We start from the raw sequence: 23,658 nt of genomic DNA, 5'->3' as shown, positions 1-23,658 counted from the left end.
GTGCCTTTAATAATGCCTGCTCAGTTGGATCCTTCCCATCGGAGTATCTTGGCTTACCTCTAGGAGTGAAGAAGAACTCTGTGTCCCTATGGGATCCCATAATTCAAAATTTTCAGTTTAAACTAGCTGGATGGAAGGCCTCCACTTTATCCATGGCAGGAAGATTGGTGTTATTGAAAACAGTTCTATTGGCCTTACCTATTTATTTCCTTTCAATATTTAAGATGTATGCTTCAGTTTTTAAAAAGTTGAATTCCATTACGACAAGGTTTGTTTGGGGATGGAATTGAAAAGTGGGGCATCCATTGGGTGAATTGGGTGACTGTTTGCAAACCAAAAGGTAACAGTGGTTTGGGAGTGACGAACCTAAATATTCTAAATTGATCTATACTCAGAAAATGGGCTTGGAAGTTTGGTGTTGAGAAGGACTCCTGGTGGAAAAGGGTGTTATACAGTAAACACAATGTGGATCATAATTCTCTTTCTATGAATAATATCCAATTTTCGCAATCCTAGTGGGTGTGGAACGAAGGAGTCAAATATTGCTCTAAGGAGGATGATTTTGGGGTTTGCTTTTGCAGAAATATCAAAACTAAAGTCGAAAATGGTGAAGTTGTCCTTTTTTTTGATTCCTGGATTGGTGGGTCTCCGTTAAAGAGTAAATTCCCTAGAATGTACGCATTTTCAAATAACAAAGAAGAAAAAGTGGCTGAGTTCGACTTCCTTGGTCCATCTGGGTAGACATGGGATGTTCAACTGAGGAGGAATATGTGTGATTGGAAGCTAAATAAATGATCGAAATTGATGTCTCTACTTAATTGTTTCAAGCTAAACAAAACATAGGTAGATGGATTAGTCTGGATAGGGAATGGAGAGGGGGTTTATTTGGTTAAATCTTGTAGAATTAAGCAAAATGAAGAGGAAGACAAGGATTGGATCAACTTAGTTTGGCAGGGTATGGCTCCTCCAAGAGTTGAGACTTTTATCTGGAAGTTATCCATCAAAGGTTGGCGGTAAAATCGGAACTTCTGAAATGTGGGATCATTGGGGTAGAAGTGTCCATTGTGTAACTTGTGCATTGAAACAGTTTCTTTGCAGCAAAGTGGCTTGGGATTTATGTGTACGCTTTATGCAGATTTGGAAGACCTCCTCTGCCCTCCTTGTTTATATTTAGTCTCTCATTTCTTCATGGGAGACCTTGTTCCATCATCTTCAATATGGAAATTCATCCCTGGCATGGTTCTTTGGTCAATCTGGAAGCTGAAAAATTTTGTTGTTTTTGAAAATGGTTTGGTTAACTCCACTCTTATTTTTTTCATTGAAAGATTTAGATTGGCTTCGTGGTTCACGACTGATAACTATGTAAAAAGGCCATATTTACTGCCTTTTCACTTAAGTTATTGATACAAGGCATTTCTACCTTTCGATTGATTGTGGATCTAGGAAGGAAGCAAAACAACCTGCATAAGTGAATGACTCAAATAGATGGTTTAGGTGGTAGATGAATGGACGAAAATAGTAGGCTATTTTTATGATAAGAGTGATGGTAGCGGAAGTATGTTATTATGGCTATGGTATGGATGATGAAACAATGGATTGTTGATAAGGATAGTATCTTAGAATAATCAAGGAAGAACCAATGCTATAAAGAGCAAACACCCAACCTTATAAATCGTTCTAAGGGGTGGTAATTAGGACTTTGATCCACTATCTATAAAGAGGTATGAACCATAAGTATCAAGGTGAAAAGGATTGACGCCACAAATAACAAGTTACTTGATAAGTTGATGCCACAAGTAAGTGAATTACTTTATAAGTCAATGAAAGCCACAAGGACTTAAGAGAATACTCTCAATTTTAATTCATGATAAAAGTCTTAGTTACAATGCTATATGAAAGCCTAATTAAAGGACTTGAATGAGCTTTGGCCGAATAATGCATAGTGATGTGGCCATCCATTACAATTTCTAAAAACATAATTCAAAAGCATAATTTAAACATTATCATGCATATTTTAGGTTTTGGTTCGGTCATAATGGGGGAACAAAACTCATGGCAGAATCATTCTCAAATTAGTGGAGATTAACATATTGTTTTTACTGGTCACGCACATGGGCTGTGTAGTGGAGACAATCATCTTGTATTTCTTAAAATTGCTCCCAAATGGAATTACACGTCTCTCACATTATTTGCTGGTCATATGGCCACTCATGGGTGTTCTTAGAAAATCTGGTAGTGATTGCTTGTGTTCAGAATGTGTGCTGGCCATGTGTGGCATTATGGGTGTCCTATGTAATCTGGAAATGCAGTCTTGTGCTCCACTTAGTTGTTCCACTAGCTGTTTATGTCTTCCAACCTGTTTCATGATCCAAGGAGTTGTTTATGTCTGCATAATGCTCCTCCAAGATGTTGCAAACGTGTACCATGTTGTTTGTACCATATAGTGTTGTTTTGTGCAAAAGGAGATGTTGTCCATGTGCAAACAATATGGGCATCTATGGGGTCTTCATCCAAGCTTATTTGAATGAATAATTAATTAACAAGCAAAGGCTGGTGGTGATTTATCTAGTGCCCCACGTTCTGCCATGTCCTTGATGATTTGTTGGTGAGCTGTTCATGTCCTCTTAATGCTCCAACAAGCTGCCAATTGTGTGCCATGCTCCACTAAACCTTGGCTGCCGCGTTGGTGTCTTCTAAGTTCTCCATTATGCCATCCCAACATGAGGTACGTTCTAATGTTCCTACATGTTCAAGAAAACAAGTATTTTTATAGCATTGATATGTTATGAACTAATACTTGCTGCCGTGCATGTGCTTGTGATAGTGAGCTGTTGGTTGCATGTTTTATTAACTACAAATGCCATCAACACGTGAACAAATTCAAGAACTAAAATGAATGAAATGAGTTAATAAAATAACCATGCTGTCATGATGAATGTAAAACAACACGTGAAAAATATTAAGTGTTAAGATGAATACAAATGAACCACACGAATGATATGCATGCTGTCATGATGAATGTGAATGCAAGGCTATCTTCATATGTTGAACATATTTAAAAAGTAATGTGAATCAATTGTAAAGATGTGAATATGTTTATGCATGAACATGGTATTCATAAATGATAAATGGAAACATGTAAAAATAATATCCTCAGAACTGATATGTATTTATAACAACTAATTGAATGATAGGAAAGACATGATCAACTACGCATAAGAATGAACTAAAAATATGACAATTTATACTATCATGTGAATGTATGTTTAAGATAGAATAAAATATATAAAGGGTAGAATATAAGATAGGGTAAGGAAGAACTCCCTTAAAAATAACAATGAAAAACATCCATGGTATGATTAGATCATGGAGAAAATTGGAGCTAGACAGGATCACATCATCCTCCCCTTCTTTTGGGCGATTTGTCCTCAAATCGAAAGGTGATCTCTCTAAATTGTATGCCCATTCAATCATTGTTGGTTTGCCTCCATAGGTCATCCTTATAAAAGAAATCTTATCAAAAGTAATATCCTTTGGATAAGTTCCTTGAATGTCCATGACTTGAAAAGGAAGACAATTTTCATAAGTAAGATAATGATCAATGAGAAATAAGTGAAAGAGGTACTTCCTATCTATGTTTGCTGGATGGTCAAGAATCAAGTCTTTTGAAGACATATTGTCTTGAATGATCATATCTATTGGTATCCCAATAGACATATTGTTTGGTTCTTCAAAAGTCATGTCCATTGAATCATGAAAAGTTATAGCTTTTGGAACATGAAAAGATAATTCTCTTAAGCTTCCATGGATCATGTCTCTTGGTCCATACCTTTGAAAAATTGTGTCTTTTGAAGCATCCTCCATGCTTGATGTTGGTTTCCAAATGATAGCTCTTGATGTACTCTTCTCCTTATCCTGCAATAATGACAATTCAAGAATAGAAGAATAATGGTCAAGGTTGTTAGTGCAAACTGAAATTTGACTTTCTCATTCTTTTGCACAAACAATTTCCTTTTCTCCATTCTCAATGTCTTTTTCAACTATTATTTCTATTTATTTGTTTCAAATAATTCCTTTGTCTAGTTGTTCTTGCAATTATGTTTCTTTGACGAAATTGTCAACACACTCTTGAAGACGATCTAGACTGAAAGATGCATAACTTCTTGGCACACTCTGCGTTAAACGATTGATATTGTTTCTTATTCGAAAATTGGGATCCTCTTTGCAAGTTCTTTCCCTCCACTTGGATGTAGAATTATAAGTGGGTCAAGAGTCATCTCTCCTCTTTACTTAGCTTTTGATCTTCGGTGGAGATGTTTGTGAACAAGAACCTTTTTCGATGATACGATTCAACTTCTTTGAGATTGTGTAGAAATGATTTTGGTACAAACTCCTCATTTCTTGACTGAAATCTTAAAATTGAGAGTTTGATGAAAAATCGGGTACGTTATCACTTGTATAAACATTTGGTCTGGTATACTTTCGAGACATGATTAGTGAAATAAGAAAAGAAAAGATGCGTAAAAGACCTTACCAAATAACGCTCTCACAAAGCCTCACGAGTCACTCCAAGAAACTTGAATGTCACTCAATCTGCTCGTGTTTACACTCGAGGACTTTAAGGCTTTTACTTGTCCGCTTCTGTTCTCACACACTCGAACCTTTTTCCACTCGTTCCTCTTTGTAAAGTTTGAAGTGACTTTACTCAAAACCATCTCAAGTAAATGTTACTTGTTGTGCGTCGGCTGCAAAGAGTTAGTAGGAATGATAAAATAGAAGATAATGATAGGATGACTTAGAAATAGAAAGAAAGAATAAAAAAAAGGTCACTTACACAAGTCACTTCACAACCTTTCTATCACCACAATCAATTTAAGGCTTACTTGAATGGTTTGGTGATGAAAAGTGTTAATGAGTGCTTCAACCTTTCTCTTGTTGATTTTAATTGCTTGCACTTGTAATTTTCGAATTCTTTCTCTTGTATTTCACGGGTCATTCTCTTTGTTTTTTTTAGTTGAACGTTGCTTCTTCCACCAAAGCTCTTATTACTGCATGATACAAGGCATTTTTACCTTTCGATTGATTGTAGATCTAGGAAGGAAGCAAAACAACCTGCATAAGTGAATGACTCAAATAAATGGTTTAGGTGGTAAATGAATGGACGAAAATGGTAGGCTATTTTTATGATAAGAGTGATGGTAATGGAAGTATGTTATTATGGCTATGGTATGGATGATGAAACAATGTGTTGTTGATGAGGATAGTATCTTAGAATAACCAAGGAAGAACCAGTGATATAAAGTGCAAAGACCCAGCCTTACAAATCATTCTAAGGGGTGGTAATTAGGACTTTAACCCACTATCTATAAAGAGATAGGAACCATAAGTATCAAGGTGAAAAGGATTGACACCACAAGTAACAAGTTACTTGATAAGTCAATAGGTTGATGCCACAGGTAAGTGAATTACTTTATAAAAGCCACAAGGACTTAAGAGAACACTCTCAATTTTAATTCATGATAAAAGTCTTAGTTACAATGCTACATGAAAGCCTAATTATAAAACTTGAATGAGCTTTGGCCGAATAATGCATAGTGATGTGGCCACCCATTACAATTTCTAAAAACATAATTCAAAAGCATAATTTAAACATTATCAAGCATATTTTAGGTGTTGGTTCGGTTATAATGGGGGAACAAAACTCATGACCGAATCATTCTCAAATTAGTGGAGACTAACACCTTGTTTTTGCTGGTCACGCACATGGGCTGTGTAGTGGAGACAATCATCTTGTAATTCTTCAAATTTCTCCCAAATGGAATTACACATCTCTCATATTATTTTCTGGTCACATGGCCACTCATGGACGTTCTTAGAAAATCTGGTAGTGATTACTTGTGTTCAAAATGTGTGCTGGCCATGTGCGGCATTATGGGTGTCCTATGGATTCTGGAAATGTAGTCTTGTGCTCCATTTAGTTGTTCCATTATCTGTTTATGTCTTCCAACGTGTTTCATGATCCAAGGAATTGTTTATGTCTTCATAATGCTCCTCCAAGATGTTGCAAATGTGTACCATGTTGTTTGTACCTTGTAGTGTTGTTTTGTGCAAAAGGAGATGCTGTCTATGTGCAAACAATATGGGCGTCTATGGGGTCTTCGTCCAAGCTTATTTGAATGAATAATTAATTAACAAAAAAAGGTTGGTGGTGATTTATCTTGTGCCCCATGTTCTGCCATGTCCTTGATGATTTGTTGGTGAGCTGTTCATGTCCTCTTAATGCTCCAACAAGCTGCCAATTGTGTGCCATGCTCCACTAAACCTTGGCTGCCGTGTTGTGTCTTCTAAGTGCTCCATTATGCCATCCCAACATGAGGCACGTTCTAATGTTCCTACATGTGCAAGAAAGCAAGTATTTTAATAGCATTGATATGTTATGAACTAATACTTGCTGTCGTGCATGTGCTTGTGATTGTGAGTTGTTGGTTACATGTTTTATTAACTACAAATGCCATCAACACATGAACAAATTCAAGAACTAAAATGAATGAAATGAGTTAATAAAATAACCGTGCTGTCATGATGAATGTAAAACAACACGTGAAAAATGTGTTAAGATGAATGTAAATGAACCACACGAATGATATGCATGCTGTCATGATGAATGTGAATGCAAGGCTATCTTAACATATTGAACATATTTAAATAGCAATGTGCATCATTTGTAAAGTTGTGAATATGTTTATGCATGAACATGGTATTCATAAATGATAAATGGAAACATGTAAAAATAATATCCTCAGAACTAATATGTATTTATAACAACTAATTGAATGATAGGAAAGACATGATCAACTATGCATAGGAATGAACTAATAATATGACAATTTATACTATCATGTGAATGCATTCTTAAGATAGAATAAAATATATAAAGGGTATAATATAAGATAGGGTAAGGAAGAACTCCCTTAAAAACAACAATGAAAAACATCCATGGTAAGATTAGATCATGGAGAAAATTGGAGCTAGATAGGATCACATCATCCTCCCCTTCTTTTGGGCGATTTGTCCTCAAATCGAAAGGTGATCTCTCTAAATTGTATGCCCATTCAATCGTTGCTGGTTTGCCTCCATAGGTTATCCTTATAAAAGAAATCTTATCAAAAGTAATATCCTTTGGATAAGTTCCTTGAATGTCCATGACTTGAAAAGGAAGACAATTTTCATAAGTAAGACAATGATCAATGAGAAATAAGTGAAAGAGGTACTTCCTGTCTATGTTTGTTGGATGGTCAAGAATCAAGTCTTTTGAAGACATATTGTCTTGAATGATCATATCTATTGGTATCCCAACAGACATATTGTTTGGTTCTTCAAAAGTCATGTCCATTGAATCATGAAAAGTTATAGCTTTTGGAACTTGAAAAGATAATTCTCTTAAGCTTCCATGGATCATGTCTCTTGGTTCCTCCCTTTGAAAAATTGTGACTTTTGAAGCATCCTCCATGCTTGATGTTGGTTTCCAAATGATAGCTCTTGATGTACTATTCTCCTCATCATGCAATAATGACAATTCAAGAATAGAAGAATAATGGTCAAGGTTGTTAGTGCAAACTGAAATTTGACTTTCTCGTTCTTTTGCACAAACAATTTCCTTTTCTCCATTCTCAATGTCTTTTTCAACTATTATTTCTCTTTCTTTGTTGCAAATAATTCCTTTGTCTAGTTGTTCTTGCAATTGGGTTTCTTTGACGAAATTGTCAACACACTCTTGAAGACGATCTAGACTGAAAGATGCATAACTTCTTGGCGCACTCTGCGTTGAACTATTGACATTGTTTCTTATTCAAAAATTGGGATCCTCTTTGTAAGTTATTTCCGTCCACTTGGATGTAGAATTATAAGTGGGTCAAGAGTCGTCTCTCCTGTTTATTTAGCTTTTGATCTTCGGTGGAGATGTTTGTGAACAAGAACCTTTTTCGATGATATAATCCAACTTCTTTGAGATTGGGTCGAAATGCTTTTGAAACAAACTCCTCATTTCTTGACTGAAATCTTGATATTGAGAGTTTGATGAAAAATCTTGTACGTTGTCTCTTGTATAAACATTTGGTCTGGTATACTTCCGAGATATGCTTAGTGAAATAAGAAAATAAAAGTTGTGTAAAAGACCTTACCAAATAATGCTCTCACAAAGCCTCACGAGTCACTCCAAGAAACTTGAATGTCACTAAATCTGCTCATGTTTACACTCTAGGACTTTAGGGCTTTTACTTGTCCGCTTCTGTTCTCACACACTCGAACCTTTTTTCACTCGTTCCTCTTTGTAAAGTTCGAAGTGACTTTACTCAAAACCGTCTCAAGTAAATGTTACTTGTTGTGCGTCGGCTACAAATAGTTAGTAGGAATGATAAAACAGAAGATAATGATAGGATGACTTAGAAATAGAAAGAAAGAATAAAAAAAAGGTTACTTACACAAGTCACTTCACAACTTTTCTATCACCACAATCAATTTAAGGCTTACTTGAATGGTTTAGTGATGAAACGTGTTAATGAGTGCTTCAACCTTTCTCTTGCTGATTTTAATTGCTTGCACTTGTAATTTTTGAATTCTTTCTCTTGTATTTCACAGGTGATTCTCTTTATATTTTTTTGTTTTAGTTGTACGTTGCTTTTTCCACCAAAGCTCTTATTACCGCATGATACAAAGCATTTCTACCATTCGATTGTAGATCTAGGAAGAAAGCAAAACAACCTGAATAAGTGAATGACTCAAATAAATGGTTTAGGTGGTAAATGAATGGACGAAAATGGTAGGCTATTTTTATGATAAGAGTGATGGTAATGGAAGCATGTTATTATGGCTATGGTATGGATGATGAAACAATGGATTGTTGATGAGGATAGTATCTTAGAATAACCAAGGAAGAACCAGTGCTATATAGAGCAAAGACCCAGCCTTACAAATCGTTATAAGGGGTGATAATTAGGACTTTGACCCACTATCTATAAAGAGATAGGAACCATAAGTATCAAGGTGAAAAGGAATGACGCCAAAAGTAACAAGTTACTTGATAAGTCAATAGGTTGACGCCACAAGTAAGTGAATTACTTTATAAGTCGATAAAAGCCATAGGGACTTAAGAGAATACTCTCATTTTTAATTCATGATAAAAGTCTTAGTTACAATGCTACATGAAAGCCTAATTATAGGACTTGAATGAGCTTTGGCCGAATAATGCATAGTGATGTGGCCATCCATTACAATTTCTAAAACATAATTCAAAAGCATAATTTAAATATTATCATGCATATTTTAGGTGTTGGTTCGGTCATAGTGGGGGAACAAAACTCATGGCCGAATCCTTCTCAAATTAGTGGAGACTAACACCTTGTTTTTGCTGGTCACGCACATGGGATGTGTAGTGGAGATAATCATCTTGTATTTCTTCAAATTGCTCCCAAATGGAATTACACGTCTCTCACATTATTTGCTGGTCATATGGCCATTCATGGGTGTTCTTAGAAAATCTGGTAGTGATGTGTGCTGGCCATGTGTGGCATTATGGGTGTCCTATGGAATCTAGAAATGCAGTCTTGTGCTCCACTTAGTTGTTCCACTAGCTGTTTATGTCTTCCAACGTGTTTCATGATCCAATGAGTTGTTTATGTCTTCATAATGCTCCTCCAAGATGTTGCAAATGTGTACCATGCTGTTTGTACCTTGTATTGCTGTTTTGTGCAAAAGGAGATGATTTCCATGTGCAAATAGTATGGGCGTCTATGGGGTCTTCGTCCAAGCTTTTTTGAATGAATAATTAATTAACAAAAAAAGGCTGGTGGTGATTTATCTAGTGCCCCACGTTCTGCCGTGTCCTTGATGATTTGTTGGTGAGCTGTTCATGTCCTCTTAATGCTCCAATAAGCTGCCAATTGTCTGCCATGCTCCACTAAACCTTGGCTGCCGTGTTGGTGTCTTCTAAGTGCTCCATTATGCCATCCCAACATGTGTCACGTTCTAATGTTCCTACATGTGCAAGAAAACAAGTATTTTAATAGCATTGATCTGTTATGAACTAATACTTGCTGCCGTGCATGTGCTTGTGATTGTAAGTTGTTGGTTGCATGTTTTATTAACTACAAATGCCATCAACTCGTGAACAAATTCAAGAACTAAAATGAATGAAATGAGTTAATAAAATAACCATGCTGTCAACACGTGAAAAATCTTAAGTGTTAAGATGAATGCAAATGAACCACACAAATTATATGTATGCTGTCATGATGAATGTGAATGCAAGACTATCTTAACATGTTGAACATATTTAAATAGCAATGTGCATCAATTGTAAAGATGTGAATATGTTTATGTATCAACATGTATTCATAAATGATAAATGGAAACATGTAAAAATAATATCCTAAGAAATGATATGTATTTATAACAACTAATTGAATGATAGGAAATATATGATCAACTATACATAGGAATGAAATAAGAATATGACAATTTATACTATCATGTGAATACATGATTAAGATAGAATAAAATATATAAATGTTATAATATAAGATAAGGTAAGGAAGAACTCCCTTAAAAACAACAATGAAAAACGTCTATGGTATGATTAGATCATGGAGAAAATTGGAGCTAGACAAGATCACATCAGTTATATATGTCTAAGAGCTCATATAAGATCATATAGATGCATTTATGAACATATAGTTGCATGTGGTGGAAATATATTTTTGCCATGACATTTTATTTATCACCAAGATGTTGTAAATTTTAATAAAAAATTATATTTTATTAAAACTTGTCACATTGACGTGACGAGTTTGAACAAAAAACTATTTTTTTGGACAAACTCATAATATGGGCATGACAAATTTCTCCTGCACTATAACATTTACCGTAAATCTCAAATTAATTTTGAAGTTGACCTAATGGGTTAAATTTTTTATCCGCCTAATCTATTAGGCCAGTTTGGCCAAGGACTTAGTGCATTAGTCCCTGCTCCTTAGTACATTAGGCGTTGTCGAGGATCAACATTTTTTATTTTACTTTGATGAACCTGGATATATTAAAATAATATAATTCATGATGTCGTTAACATATGAAGGAATCTTTCTTACCTTTCAAAAAAAATCTTGAAAAAGTAAAATACACAGTTGGTCACTAATGTTTGAGCTAACTTTCATTTTTCTTACCGAAATTTTCAAAAGTTACAAATCAATCGATAACGTTATCGATTGATTACAAAATGGTTACTCAACATTAACAGTCGTTAACAATCCTGATGAAAAACACAGTTGACACATTAACTGCTTACATGAATTGGATTGACCGTCACGCTAGAGTCCTAACATTGGACACTTGTTCTCCTTTTAAAAAAAGTCTAATCCTTGTTGATGGCTTTTGGTGCTCGTTGCCTTCTCTTGTTAGAAAGGAAGAAAATTGGATTCATTCACCTCTTCTCCTCTGTTCTCTCTTCATTTTTCTTCTTGTTTTAACGATTCTAACTTTTCCATTCGTTTATTCTATTTAGGGGCTGTTTGTTTACTTCAGAATGATTAAGTGTTGAATGATTCAAATGCTGAATGATTCAGAGGCTCTGGATGAATTAGCTCTGAATGTGACATATTGTTTGTTTACTGGCTCTGAATCATTCAGAATGTACTTCTGTGCTAAATCGTTCAGCATTGTTTTGCTGAATCAGTCAGCATTGAATCATTCAGAGGTGCGAAACAAACACGTTGAATACTGAACGATTCAGCGTTCAGCGCTGAATGGTTCCATTAAGAGGTAAACAAACAACCCCTTAGATAGTTTAAAAAATTGATGCGCCATTTTATCAACAATGGAGTTTTTTAGGCAACAATTTGTTCAAAACCGAACCTTTGCTTCACAAACTCGCTTTGTTCTCTTGAAACAATGACAACCACATATTTGGGTGCTCTTTAAACCATAGAAAAAGTCCTTCCTTTTATATACATATAAAAAAAAATTCAGTCAAAACCATAGAAAAAGTCCTTCCTTTTATATACATATAAAAAAAAATTCAGTCATGAACGAGAGAGAGAGTTCAAGTGTTTGATGGTAAGAAAACTGGGTTTTCTTTATATATGATTTGGGGTCTCAATGGAGTCTCCAACATAATGATTTTCATCATGGTGGCTTGTTTGCAAGCGTTGGTCAAATGAGAATAGGATTTGGACCCAACTCCCCACATCAGCCTAACGATGGTGGAATCAAAGACCGTTCATCGATTTGTTTCTGAAATATTTACCATCATAAGATGAAATTCGGGTTGATGGGGTACAAGAAGGTGAAGCGGCATCGAAGAACAAAGTTGGATTAAAACTGAAAATCAAGGTTTCAAATTCTTCCTTGCGGTGAAAATTGTGAGTTCTTTGTTTATCATTGTTCTTGTAAAGTAGACCTCCATATCAAATGTTCTTTATTTACCCTTAGCATAGACGAAAAGAAGCTTAAACACATAGCCAACATAGATCCACCGGTGGTCCTGGTAGAGGGCAACAAATCACTTGAAAATTTTGGTTGTTTTGGAGGTTAGGAATCATTAGGAGAGTTTGCATCAAATGCCAATTTTCAGATAGTGGGAGCTTATTCTTTCCCATACAACAAATTTCTTAATCTTTTTCTTCAACCACAAAGCGAAGCTCATAACTTTAGTACAACACCCATGGATGCTTTGATGGTGGATGGCGAGCTTCATAAGCTCGGACATCGGTGCCGACCGGAAGAAACAATTTTTCAGCAATGGGTTTAGGAACAGCAATTAATCCGGGTTCTATGTTTCAAATGAGTTTTGGTTCTTATTAATTCAAGCGTCGGTCAAAGAGATCCCAATAGTTCTCCAATGTGGATGTCAAAGGCAGTCAAAGTAATCAACCCAGTCCATGTAAGCAGCCTGTTAAGGGCTGTTAATGTTGAGCGATCTGTTTGTAATCAATCGATAACATTAGTGATTGATTTGTAATTTTTAAAACTTCAATAGAAAAAATGAAAGTTAGCTCAAACATTAGTGACCAATTGTGTAGTTTACCCTTTTTTTTACAATAATGACCATAATATTAATCCAAACCAACTAACCTGCTTAATTGATAGGTCTAAGTGAAATCCAAGGTTGTAACTTTTTGCATAAAGAAAATAGTAAATGCATGCATGTATAACAGGAAGGGATTCAAGGATTCTCAAATCTAGTGCATAGCCAGCCGACAAATAAAAGATAAAATTACAGCATTCTAAGATGATTTGAATCACCCTCCTTACAAACGATTGAGCCAAAAGGATCCAATATCACAATTTATGAATGTCAGAATCACACTTCGAAATCTCTTTAAGAATCAACAATTTCGACTTCAAACGACACCTACATGGAACCGAACCTGAAGTATCAATTCAAACTCCATCCTTTGATGTCACAATGCTTTTAAATCCTAGACATGCATCATATGAACCAGCTCTCAACACCCAGACCTTAATCCAAATCAGAATGAAAGACAATACTGCATCTTTTAAGGGAACATACACACGCATCTGACACGGGGAGACATTCTGTCAGTACTTTCTTACTGTTTCGCTACTCTCATCAGATATTTACTTGCTGGCCTTGCATGCTTTTCTCACGAGCAATCGAAGCCGAGAGAATCCAAGGTTACAGTTTAAGGATGTAAACGCTGACTCACACTCGGAAATAATTCTTGTTACAGGAGAAGGTTCACCAGCAACTGTTTCAGACGATCCAACTGCAAAAGCAGCATGGGAGTCTCGCAGATTCCTCAAGTTGCCCAGGAACTGCCACAAAAGCAAAGGAATCTCAACTTTACTAACAACTCAGAATTGAAATGAAAAACACATGTGAATATTATCAAATAATATAGGAATAAAAGTTGCATGAAGCGATAGTGCAATTTATCATATGCCACCATTCTGGCAATAGTGGGATATATCATATGACATCATTCTTATATTCTATTAGTTTGCATTATTTCCAACCTGATATAGCCCTCCCCGTTTCTTTTTCATGCATAGGAGTTTAGGCGAAAGATCTCAATTGGGATTTGCATCGGGTTTACAAATTTCCGACCAAGAGGTGTACCACTTTTGGGGTTCAAACCTAAGTCTTACAGGCAAAGTATTAGAACCTTACCTACTCAACCCTATTGGCATCTCCTTCTCTCTGTGTATGTGCACATGCTCTCATTTGTTTATGTACATCATATTAGGTTATTTTCTCTCGCTATAATAAATCCAGATGATGATTCTTGCATGGCACATAAAAATATATGCTGTCCAGCCATTTTATGCATACTAAAGATCCTATGCAAATAAGGGTAAGGGCTATTTTAGAAAGCTGTTGTGATTTAAACTAGTAGAAAAGAAGTTTTTGTTCGTCCTAAATTCTAAGTTCAAATTTAGTTAGGATTAGGTTTTATCCGTTCATCCTAAATTCTAAGTTCTAATTTATTTAGAATTAGGTTTTATCTGTTTAAAAAATGAGTTTTCTTAGGAGATTAAGAAAAAATATCTAATTAATTTATACTTCTGTAAATCTTAGTCTATAAAGAAGGCTGATTATTTTATTCTTGAGATAGAATAAGTAAAAAATTCTCCTCTTTTGGTTTGCAATCTCTCTTTCTTTTTTTCTTGAATATTTAATTTCTTTTCCTCTTAGAATATTTCATTTCATTTGTTTTCTTCTTAGAATATTCACCATTGGAAATCGTGAAAAATCTAGCCACTCCTAAAATTATATACAATGATAGTGTTGAACATGCTTTGATATTTTGATATATCAAAAATGATTAATTATTTTAATAATTTTTAAGGTTGCATTCGAGTCAAATATTCGAATATATAAACTTTTTCTAAGATAAAAAACTCAACCTTTCTCTTTATATATGTAACCCCCTAGACCCAGCCTATGCGTTTCGACTAAGTCTAGTGAATTACATTAAAATTTCTTAAAACATTTTTCTAAAACGTTATTTGATAATTCTAAACATGTGTTACAATTAACATTTATAAAAGTAAAATAATTAACAATAAAAGTTTAACTCATAATTATAAATCAAGGAAAATAGTTTCATAAACAAAACATGCCACAAACCTGGAGTACAGTAGCAAAATCTATAAACATCATCATCATCATAAAACAAGTATGTCAAAATAAAGGCTCATGTCACATAATTAAAATCAATTTGGAAGATAGAAATATTACAACAAAAAGTTCTTCTATAATGTGTCGATCTTCCGAGTGCCTGAATAAGAGCCTATCCACAAGTATCTGAAAGGGGGAAAAACAGTTTGAAAAGTGAGCTAGGACTCATTGTGTCCCGTTAGTGCAGTAAAAACATAATATGAAAAAACATTAACAATTGTCCTATCAAGTATCATGAAAATCCTGATAAAACATATGATATAAATCATATAATATACCCTCCTCCCGTACACCATATGAAGTTCCCAGAACTGTGTCCATGGGGCTACCTTATACCCATTAGTATAAGGGGCCAACCTAAGGGAACACCTTGGGGCCCGAAAGCCTACCCAAGTGTTGCCTTAGGTCCGTAAGGATTTACCAGCTTGATTAGGGCTGTACCTCCATACTCCAGCCTACCCAATTAATATCCCTATAATATGTTTCATATATCAAGCAAAGATTTCCATGATCTATATATAGTAAAATAATACCGTCCGTTGAAAACAATCATTCAAATATCATAAATAGTTCCATCATAGTTCATGAACCATTATCCATTGAATCATAAATTCCAGTGAAATACATATATATATATATATTTATTAAACCAATTATAACCATCGAATAACACATAGGGAACACACCTCGTAAAATAGGCACATAGTAAAATTACTGAGCACCGGCCTCGTCATGCTCTGCTATAGTGCTCAAACCTAATTCATAACAATCAGAGTTAATATCAGAATAATATTTTAAATTGGGTATTCAAAAAGTTCACGATTCATACGAGTGACTATCGACTCCCGTGGCCTAACAGATCGTGAAGACTTGGGTCGAGCTGGAGAACGGTCAGATAAGTCTCTAGTACCTTCAAACAATAACAATTTGGAGGCTTTCGGGTTCGAATTTGGCAAAACAGACTTCAGAATCGGACTCAGGACATCGAAAAACAAAAATATGACTTTTTGAAAATTTTAACTTTTTTGTCAAAGTCAAATGTTAATGGGTCAGGCAGTCCGGTCGGATCGGGTCTGACGGCCAATTATAGACTGTCCCCATTTGCGAACCTTCCCCACGCGCAGGGGCGGCGCGTGTGGCGTTGTAGAGCGTTAAAAAAATTCTTAAAATTATTTTAAGGGATTTTGAGACACTTACCAAGCTCGGTTCACAATTTTGAACGGCTGAGAGCTCGATTTTAAAATGTCAGAAACTTTATCTTCCTCACTCCTTCACACTCCAACGACAACGGAGACAAGAAGGACACCAGTGGACTCAGAACGATGCAAGGAACACGATAGTGCGGGAGGTGTCGAAAACGGAGCAACGATCGACGACGAATCGACGATTTTCATGGTGGTGGAGTTAAAAAACTCCGAAACTTTGAATCAAAATTCATGGTGTTAGACGATGTTTCACGATGAGAGGGTTGATGGGTTTTGTTCACCGGTCAACGATGAACTAAACGGGAGTGGTGCTGTGAGCTGGAACGGCCGGACGGTGACTAATTTGGCCTTGGAAGGAGGGTTGCGGGTGAGGAAATATTTGGGAATTTGTTTCTGGTTTGCAACCAGAAACCAAATTTAACACATTTATTAGGATTCTCTGTCGACACAAAATGGTCAAATTCAGGGCCAGCTTCCCGAATTTCCTTCAACTTTTAAAATGGCCTACAAGTTCTGAAAACTTTTAATTTGGCCCCCAAATTTCACCAAATTGATTATTTATTATATTTTTCCCAAGTTGTGACAATATACTTGAAAATTTTTGCCAAACAAAAATATTTTTAGAACAAATTTTTCTAAAAGTTTCAAACTTTAATCAAGTCAAAAATGTATTCAAGCGTTGCAGTACTGATATTGTTCATATGGTATCGATGAGTATCGACGATAAAATCTTTAAAATCATCAAGTACTATCGATACTACTCAATGTAGTAACAATTCTACCTATTGCTTTGAAATTCCAGTATACCAAAATGGTACGGTACTCCACTACCCTTAGATTTCAAAACCTAGAAAATTCCAGTACGCAAAAATGGTACCGATATTCCTCAGAATACAGATACTATCTTAATCTACCATAACGCTAGCATCGATACCACTCAGTGTAGTAATGATACTCTCTATTCCAACATCTATATTTTTTATTTAGTGCAGATAGTATCGATACTCAAGCATATATTACCGGTATTCTAGACATCTTGGCAACATTTATTGTAGGAAATCTTCATCCCAACAACTTTTTTAACTCCCACAACTACCTAAACAGCTAGAATTAACTTAAGTGGTATAAAAGCAAAATCCTAAAATCATATTAAGGCAAGATATCATAAAGAAAACCAAAGCATTCAATTTGAGCCAAAATTCAAGTCAACTTGTACTCATTCTTTTTGTTTTCAAATGACACTTGTACTCTTTTGTATTCATTCTCTCAAGTATTCTATTTGCTCTTGAATTGTGCAAACACATTCCTTGTGATGTATTTTCTATGTTTGCAAAATTATAATTTTCTCTTTAAGAGAGTGTCTTAAGGATTTGAAGTATAATTCTTGAGGGAGTTTACAAGGTTACACTTTATCCTTAAAGGTTGATACAAATTATTGAATTTGTGAAAATCTAGTGTTGATAGCTAAGGTAGTCGATGTAGACTTGGCTTAAAAATTTAACAACTCTAAAATTCTTTTGTCACTCATAAACTATACAATTCCATATATATCACCTTCTTTTAGCATCAGTCCTATTTTTCCAAAATTATGATCCAATGGGAGAATTCAAGGGAATTTCAACTTTTGGGACAATTTTCAAAAAACTTTGTACAAGTATATTCCTCATTCCTCTTCAAAATCTAAAACTACTCACGTTATTCACCTTGTTAAACTCCTCCAAAACGAACACCATCAAAAAAAACTCCTCAAACCAAAATACCATCCCTTATTAAACTTGACAACAATCAGGAACTTTGTGTCTATAGTAGGAGGGGACAACCTACTACAAACCTAAAGTGTATCACACAGGTCAACAACTATCAAGAATCTGAATTGGATCTCCTTGCCTTAGAAACAAGTATGAAATCTTCACCTAATCATTCACTTATTTCTTTTTTTGATAACTCTGAACTGCCCATTGCTCAAAGTAAAGGAGTTCAAAAATGTATTAATGATCCTATTGAAAGATATATAACCTATCAAAAACTGATGCCATCATACATAGCTTTAACTGCATCACTTGATACTATACGGATTCCAAAACCAATTCAAGAAACCTTGAAGATTCAAATATGAAAAAAGGTAGTTGAAGAAGAAATTGAAGCCCTAAAAAACAATGATTTAAACTCTCACAAAACTACCACACAGGAAAGAGGAGTAGGATGTAAGTGGATTTTCACTGTAACACCTAAGACACGTATACTTATGCCAATACGGGTTATAGATGTCACATTAGTTACTCAAAACATTTTCAAACTCAAAAGTGATTAAATTTTCTTATTTCTCCAAATTGTAGTTATTATTATAAAATATTAAATCACATAATATTTAAAACATATATTAGTATAAAATATGTCCCTTTATAATAATAATACTGATTAATACTATTTGTAATATCCCAAATATTAGACCAGGGGCTATATTAAAAAGAGAGAAAATTTAATATTTAAATTTAAAAAAATGGTAAAAGACGAGAAAAAGGAATTGGAATAATGTTTACACTAAATTGTATCAATAGATAATCTATAAAGGCATTTTAGTCTTTTTAAAGGAAAATAAAATTAATTAGATAAGAATAAAGAGGAAAGTAAAGTAATTCCTACATTTCTTCTTCTTCTTCTTCACGTGGGTATCCTCTCCTCCCTAGCATAAGGTGAATTTTTTATTAGTTAGAGTTTTCTTCAAATTATGGGTTACTTTGGTAATATTGAGTAATATATGTGCATAAGAAAGGATTAAATGTGATTAAAATGAATAGATAGGGAAAATAATTGGGATTTTATAAAATGGGTTTTGAAAGGATATGTTAATCTAAGTGTGTTTATGGATGTTTTATGGTAGATTTGACTTGTCCTAGAAGCAAATGAGAGATTTGAAGCATTAGATAGGACTAAAAACACATTAAAAAAATGGTATGATTCTTAGAACTTAATGTTCTTTGTAGATGTTAGATGTTTTATGAAATAAGATGAAGGAAAATTGGTATGGATAAGTAGAGAAGAGTTAAATAGCATTGTTGGGTGTTAATATAAGGAAATTTGGCCCTATTTGGCTAATAATCGGGTTACAAACTAGAAAATCTGGGCAAGGATATCGGTACTGATAGAATAGTACCGATACTATAGGAAAAAAAGGGATGAATTTGATGAAGTAGTATAAATACCGATTCAAATAGTATCGATACCGTTGAAGTAGTATATACCATTATAAGGGTATCGATACCGAGCAAACATAGAATCTAATTTCGATATGAATACCGTAAGGGGTATCGGTACCATAGAAGGGTAGTATCGATACCATGGTAAGGGTATCGATACCAAGAAACATCGAACCTAATTTTGGTATCGATACCAGGAAGGGGTATCAGTACCATATGTTAGAAGTATCGGTACTAGGGTAGGAGGATCGATACTTTGGAGTTAGAAATTTTTAAAATAAGGTGATGATGATATAGAAAGTTAATAAGATATTCTTTTGATTATGGTTTAATTATAATGGTTAGGAAATATACTAACATTGAGTATGGTACATGTTTTAATGGATGATTGAATAGATCGAAACCAAACTCTCGAGACAAGCAAAACTAAGGGAAATGGTCAAGTCCCGGAGTAATCAGCATTACTTTTTGGACACTTAGCAAGGAAAGTCAGGTGAGTACATTTATTGTATGCAATTTATACAAAAATGATTAGAAATTAGTCGAGAGGTATTATTTAAATGTTGCTGTATATTTTACCTTAATTACTATGTTTTATTGAATGTATGGAATTTATATTATGAATGAGTTTTAGAGTATGAATTGATCTAAAATGAATGAAAAAAATGAAATGCATATGGGTACATTATTAGTATTAAAGAATGCTATAGTTGATATGTATATGGGTACATGATCAACAGAAAAGTAAGCTATAGTTGATATGTATATGGGTACATGATAAATAGAAAGTATGCTATAGTTGAAATGTATATAGGTACATTGTCAAAAGAAAAGTATACTATAGTTGAAATGCATATAGGTACATTGTCAACAGAAAAGTATGCTACATTTCAAATGTATATGGGTATATTTTCAACAGAAAAGTATGTTATAGTTGAAATGCATATGGGTGCATTATCAACATAAAAGTTTTCTTTATATGAAAGGAATAATGGTGTATCATAAATATGAATAAAGTTTATATATAAAGTAATAGAATAATGATCATGAGAATGGTGAATGAAAAACCTATGTATACATAATGGTTATCTTACAATACTATGACTCACTAAGTAATAATTAATGTGTGTGTTTCCACGTGTAGATAATAACAAAGAATAATCAAGTAAGGAGTGCAACTATAGTAGCAGATATCATCCGCTAAGGTCGACTCATTAGTAACATTAGGACTATATAAATGATTTTAAAACTTTGTTTGGCATGTAATCAAATTTAACAAAGAATTATGTCATGTAACTTAATGAGTACTACTTATCATGTTAAATTATGTGTAATTAAGTTTTGCATGTTAGCTGGGTTAACAATGGGTGAAGACAAAGCTATTTTTTCTACGTTTCTTGCTCATTTTCTTGCTTTCTCTAGACTTTCTTGAGGGGTTTTATTCACTTATGGCTGGTGAGGGTAGTGCCAACTGGAGAAAGCTTTTCGCGGCTGGGATTGATCAAGAGTTAGATTTCTTTTCTCCTTCGGTGGTTGAGGGTTCTTGTGTGGTTAAGCCACCTCGCGTTGTGTTTGAGGAAGGTATTTTGGAATGGAGGTTCTCCTTAGTTGGTCAATTTGTTGGGCAGGCTCCTAATTTTACTTTTCTTCAGAAAGCTGTTAATCTGATGTGGGGCAAGGACTCGCCGGTGAAGGTAAGCCTAGCTGGTTCGAATTTATTCATTTTTTTCATTTGTTAATTCTTCCGCTAGGGACTGGGTTTTAGATAACGGTCCGTGGCATGTTCAACATAAGCCGGTTTTCCTTCGGAGATGGGAACCCAATCTGAAAGAACTACATTTTGATTTGACCTATATGCCTGTTTGGATTCAACTATATAATGTGCCTTTGGAATTATTTTTGAAGAAAGGGCTCAGTTATATCGCGAGTGCAATCGGTAGACCTCTTCATATGGATTCAATAACTGCCAGTCAGGAGCGTCTTGAGTACGCTCGTGTCTGTATAGAGATTTCTGCTAAAACTCAGATCCCTGATTTTATTGATGTGGTTCTTTGCGATGAGTCATTGGCTAGAATCGGGGTTTTTGTGCCTTGGTTACCCAGTTCCTGTGTAGACTGTGGCCGATTTGGGCACGCTGTGAAGTTTTGTCCCCAAGGTAAGAAAGTAGATCGGGTCTGGAGAGCCAAAACTTCTATGCCAGCAGCTAAGGTCGTTAGTTTTGATAATATTGGAGGGGTTCCAAGTACTTTATGTGCTGAGAATTCTATTGTTGTGTCTAGTCCCGATATGGAACATAATCAGAATGTGTATTGCCAATCGGGTATTGTTGGAAACAACCTGGTTGTTCACACGGTGGCTAGTGTGGTTTGTTCTAGGACCTTTTTGAAGCCAGCTGGGCCTACTAATAGTGAAAACCAGGCTATTATTGCTGGTAACAACTCGGTTGTTCATACTGCTAGTTTTAGGAATTCTGGTATTGTCTTAACGTCAGCTGTGCCTACTGATAGTGCAGATAATCTGGCTGTTGATGCTGATAGCAATTTGTCTAATGTAATTGGCACAAACTCAGTTACTGTCACGGTGGCTAATGGAGTTCATTCCAACAGTTCGGATATGGCTATTGTTGGGAGTGATGCTGTAGCTGATTTGGGTTCTAAACTATCTGAAGCTAAGCATGTTCATATTCCTCCTGTGAAGAGGGGAAGAGGTAGGCCAGCTAAGGATGGCAAATTCGTAGGGGGTGGTTCTAAGAATAAATTTGATGTTCTTAATTCCATAGACCCTGAAAATTTGATGAATATGCCTTCTGGTAACTCTGGCAAGAAGTAGAAGGGTACTACTTTGGGTGTGTCAGCAATCATCCAAGAGTTGAAGTCAAAGAAGAAAGAACATGCTGATAAGGTAAAACATACTGAGGATAGTGGTGGTGCTTCTTCCTCCACCATGTTAGTCTACTTTTGGAATATTAGGGGTTTTAACAGTCCCCTAAAACAAAGTGCAGTGTTGAAATGGGCTACTAAGTGCCAAATTAACATATCATGCCTTCTTGAAACTAGAGTAAAGGAGAGTAACTCTGGAGGTATTCTTTCTAAGAAGTTTGTTGATTAGGGATTCTGCTGCAATTATAGTTATTCTGATAAAGGCCGAATTTGGGTGCTCTGGCAAAATCACTTGAGTTGTTCCATTAGTTATATCTTTGACCAAAGAATCACCATTAAGAGTACTTTCGGTGATAAGGTTTTCTTTTTATATCCGGTGTATGGCTCAAATGACAGTTTTTCCCGTAGACAGCTCTGGAATCAGCTAAGCACTACGGCTAGTGTAGTGGGAAGTGATGTTTGGTTGATCGGTGGTGACTTCAATGTCATCTTAAACATAGAGGAAAGCTCGAATGCAGTAAAATTTGCTACTGTTTCTGATATTTCTGATTTCCAGAGATGTGTTGAGGAATTGGGAATCTTTGGCCACCAGTATACTGGCCCTTTATTCACCTGGTCAAACAAACAACATGATACTTACCTGGCTCGTAAGTTAGACCGTGTGCTTATTAATCCTAGTTGGTTTGTGGCTTTTCCTTCTTCGATGGTGGAATTTCATGCCCTTGGTGACTCAGATCACTGCCCAGCTCTAGTCTGGTTTTAGAAGGATGCTCCCATTTATAAGCCAAAGCCATTGAAGTTTTTTTACTTCTGGACAACACATCCTGACTTTATGTCTATTGTAAAAAATTCATGGCAGTCCCCGACCACTGGAAATCCTGCTCATGCATTATTCTTGAAGTTGAAAAGATTAAAACGATGCCTTAAGGAACTCAGCATGTCCCACTTTCGCGATATTTCTAGGCAAGTTCAAAGGAAGAGAGATGAGCTTCAAAATATTCAACTTTCAAACTTATGTGCTGCTCCTGCTAGAAGTTTCATTAAAGATGAATTGGAGGCAGGAAGGGAGCTTCATTCCCTTGAACAGGCGGAGCTACTATTCTATAAATAGAAGGCCAAAGTTGATTGGATCAGAGATGGTGACCAAGGCACCCGTTTCTTTCACTCAATAGTGGCTAACAAAA

General features: G+C 35.2%; 1 pseudogene; it reads right to left on the bottom strand.

Moving 5' to 3' along the window:
• Nucleotides 1–3,649: 3,649 nt before the first annotated feature.
• The window catches only part of LOC120144678, a 61,372-nt pseudogene continuing 41,363 nt past the window's right edge, over nucleotides 3,650–23,658 (bottom strand).

This window comes from Hibiscus syriacus, unplaced genomic scaffold (assembly GCF_006381635.1).
Source record: "Hibiscus syriacus cultivar Baekdansim isolate YM2019G1 unplaced genomic scaffold, ASM638163v2 tig00110890_pilon, whole genome shotgun sequence".
NCBI lineage: Eukaryota > Viridiplantae > Streptophyta > Magnoliopsida > Malvales > Malvaceae > Hibiscus > Hibiscus syriacus.
The sequence above is the reverse complement of the archived record's forward strand: the minus strand, read 5'-3'. Positions and strand labels throughout refer to the sequence as shown.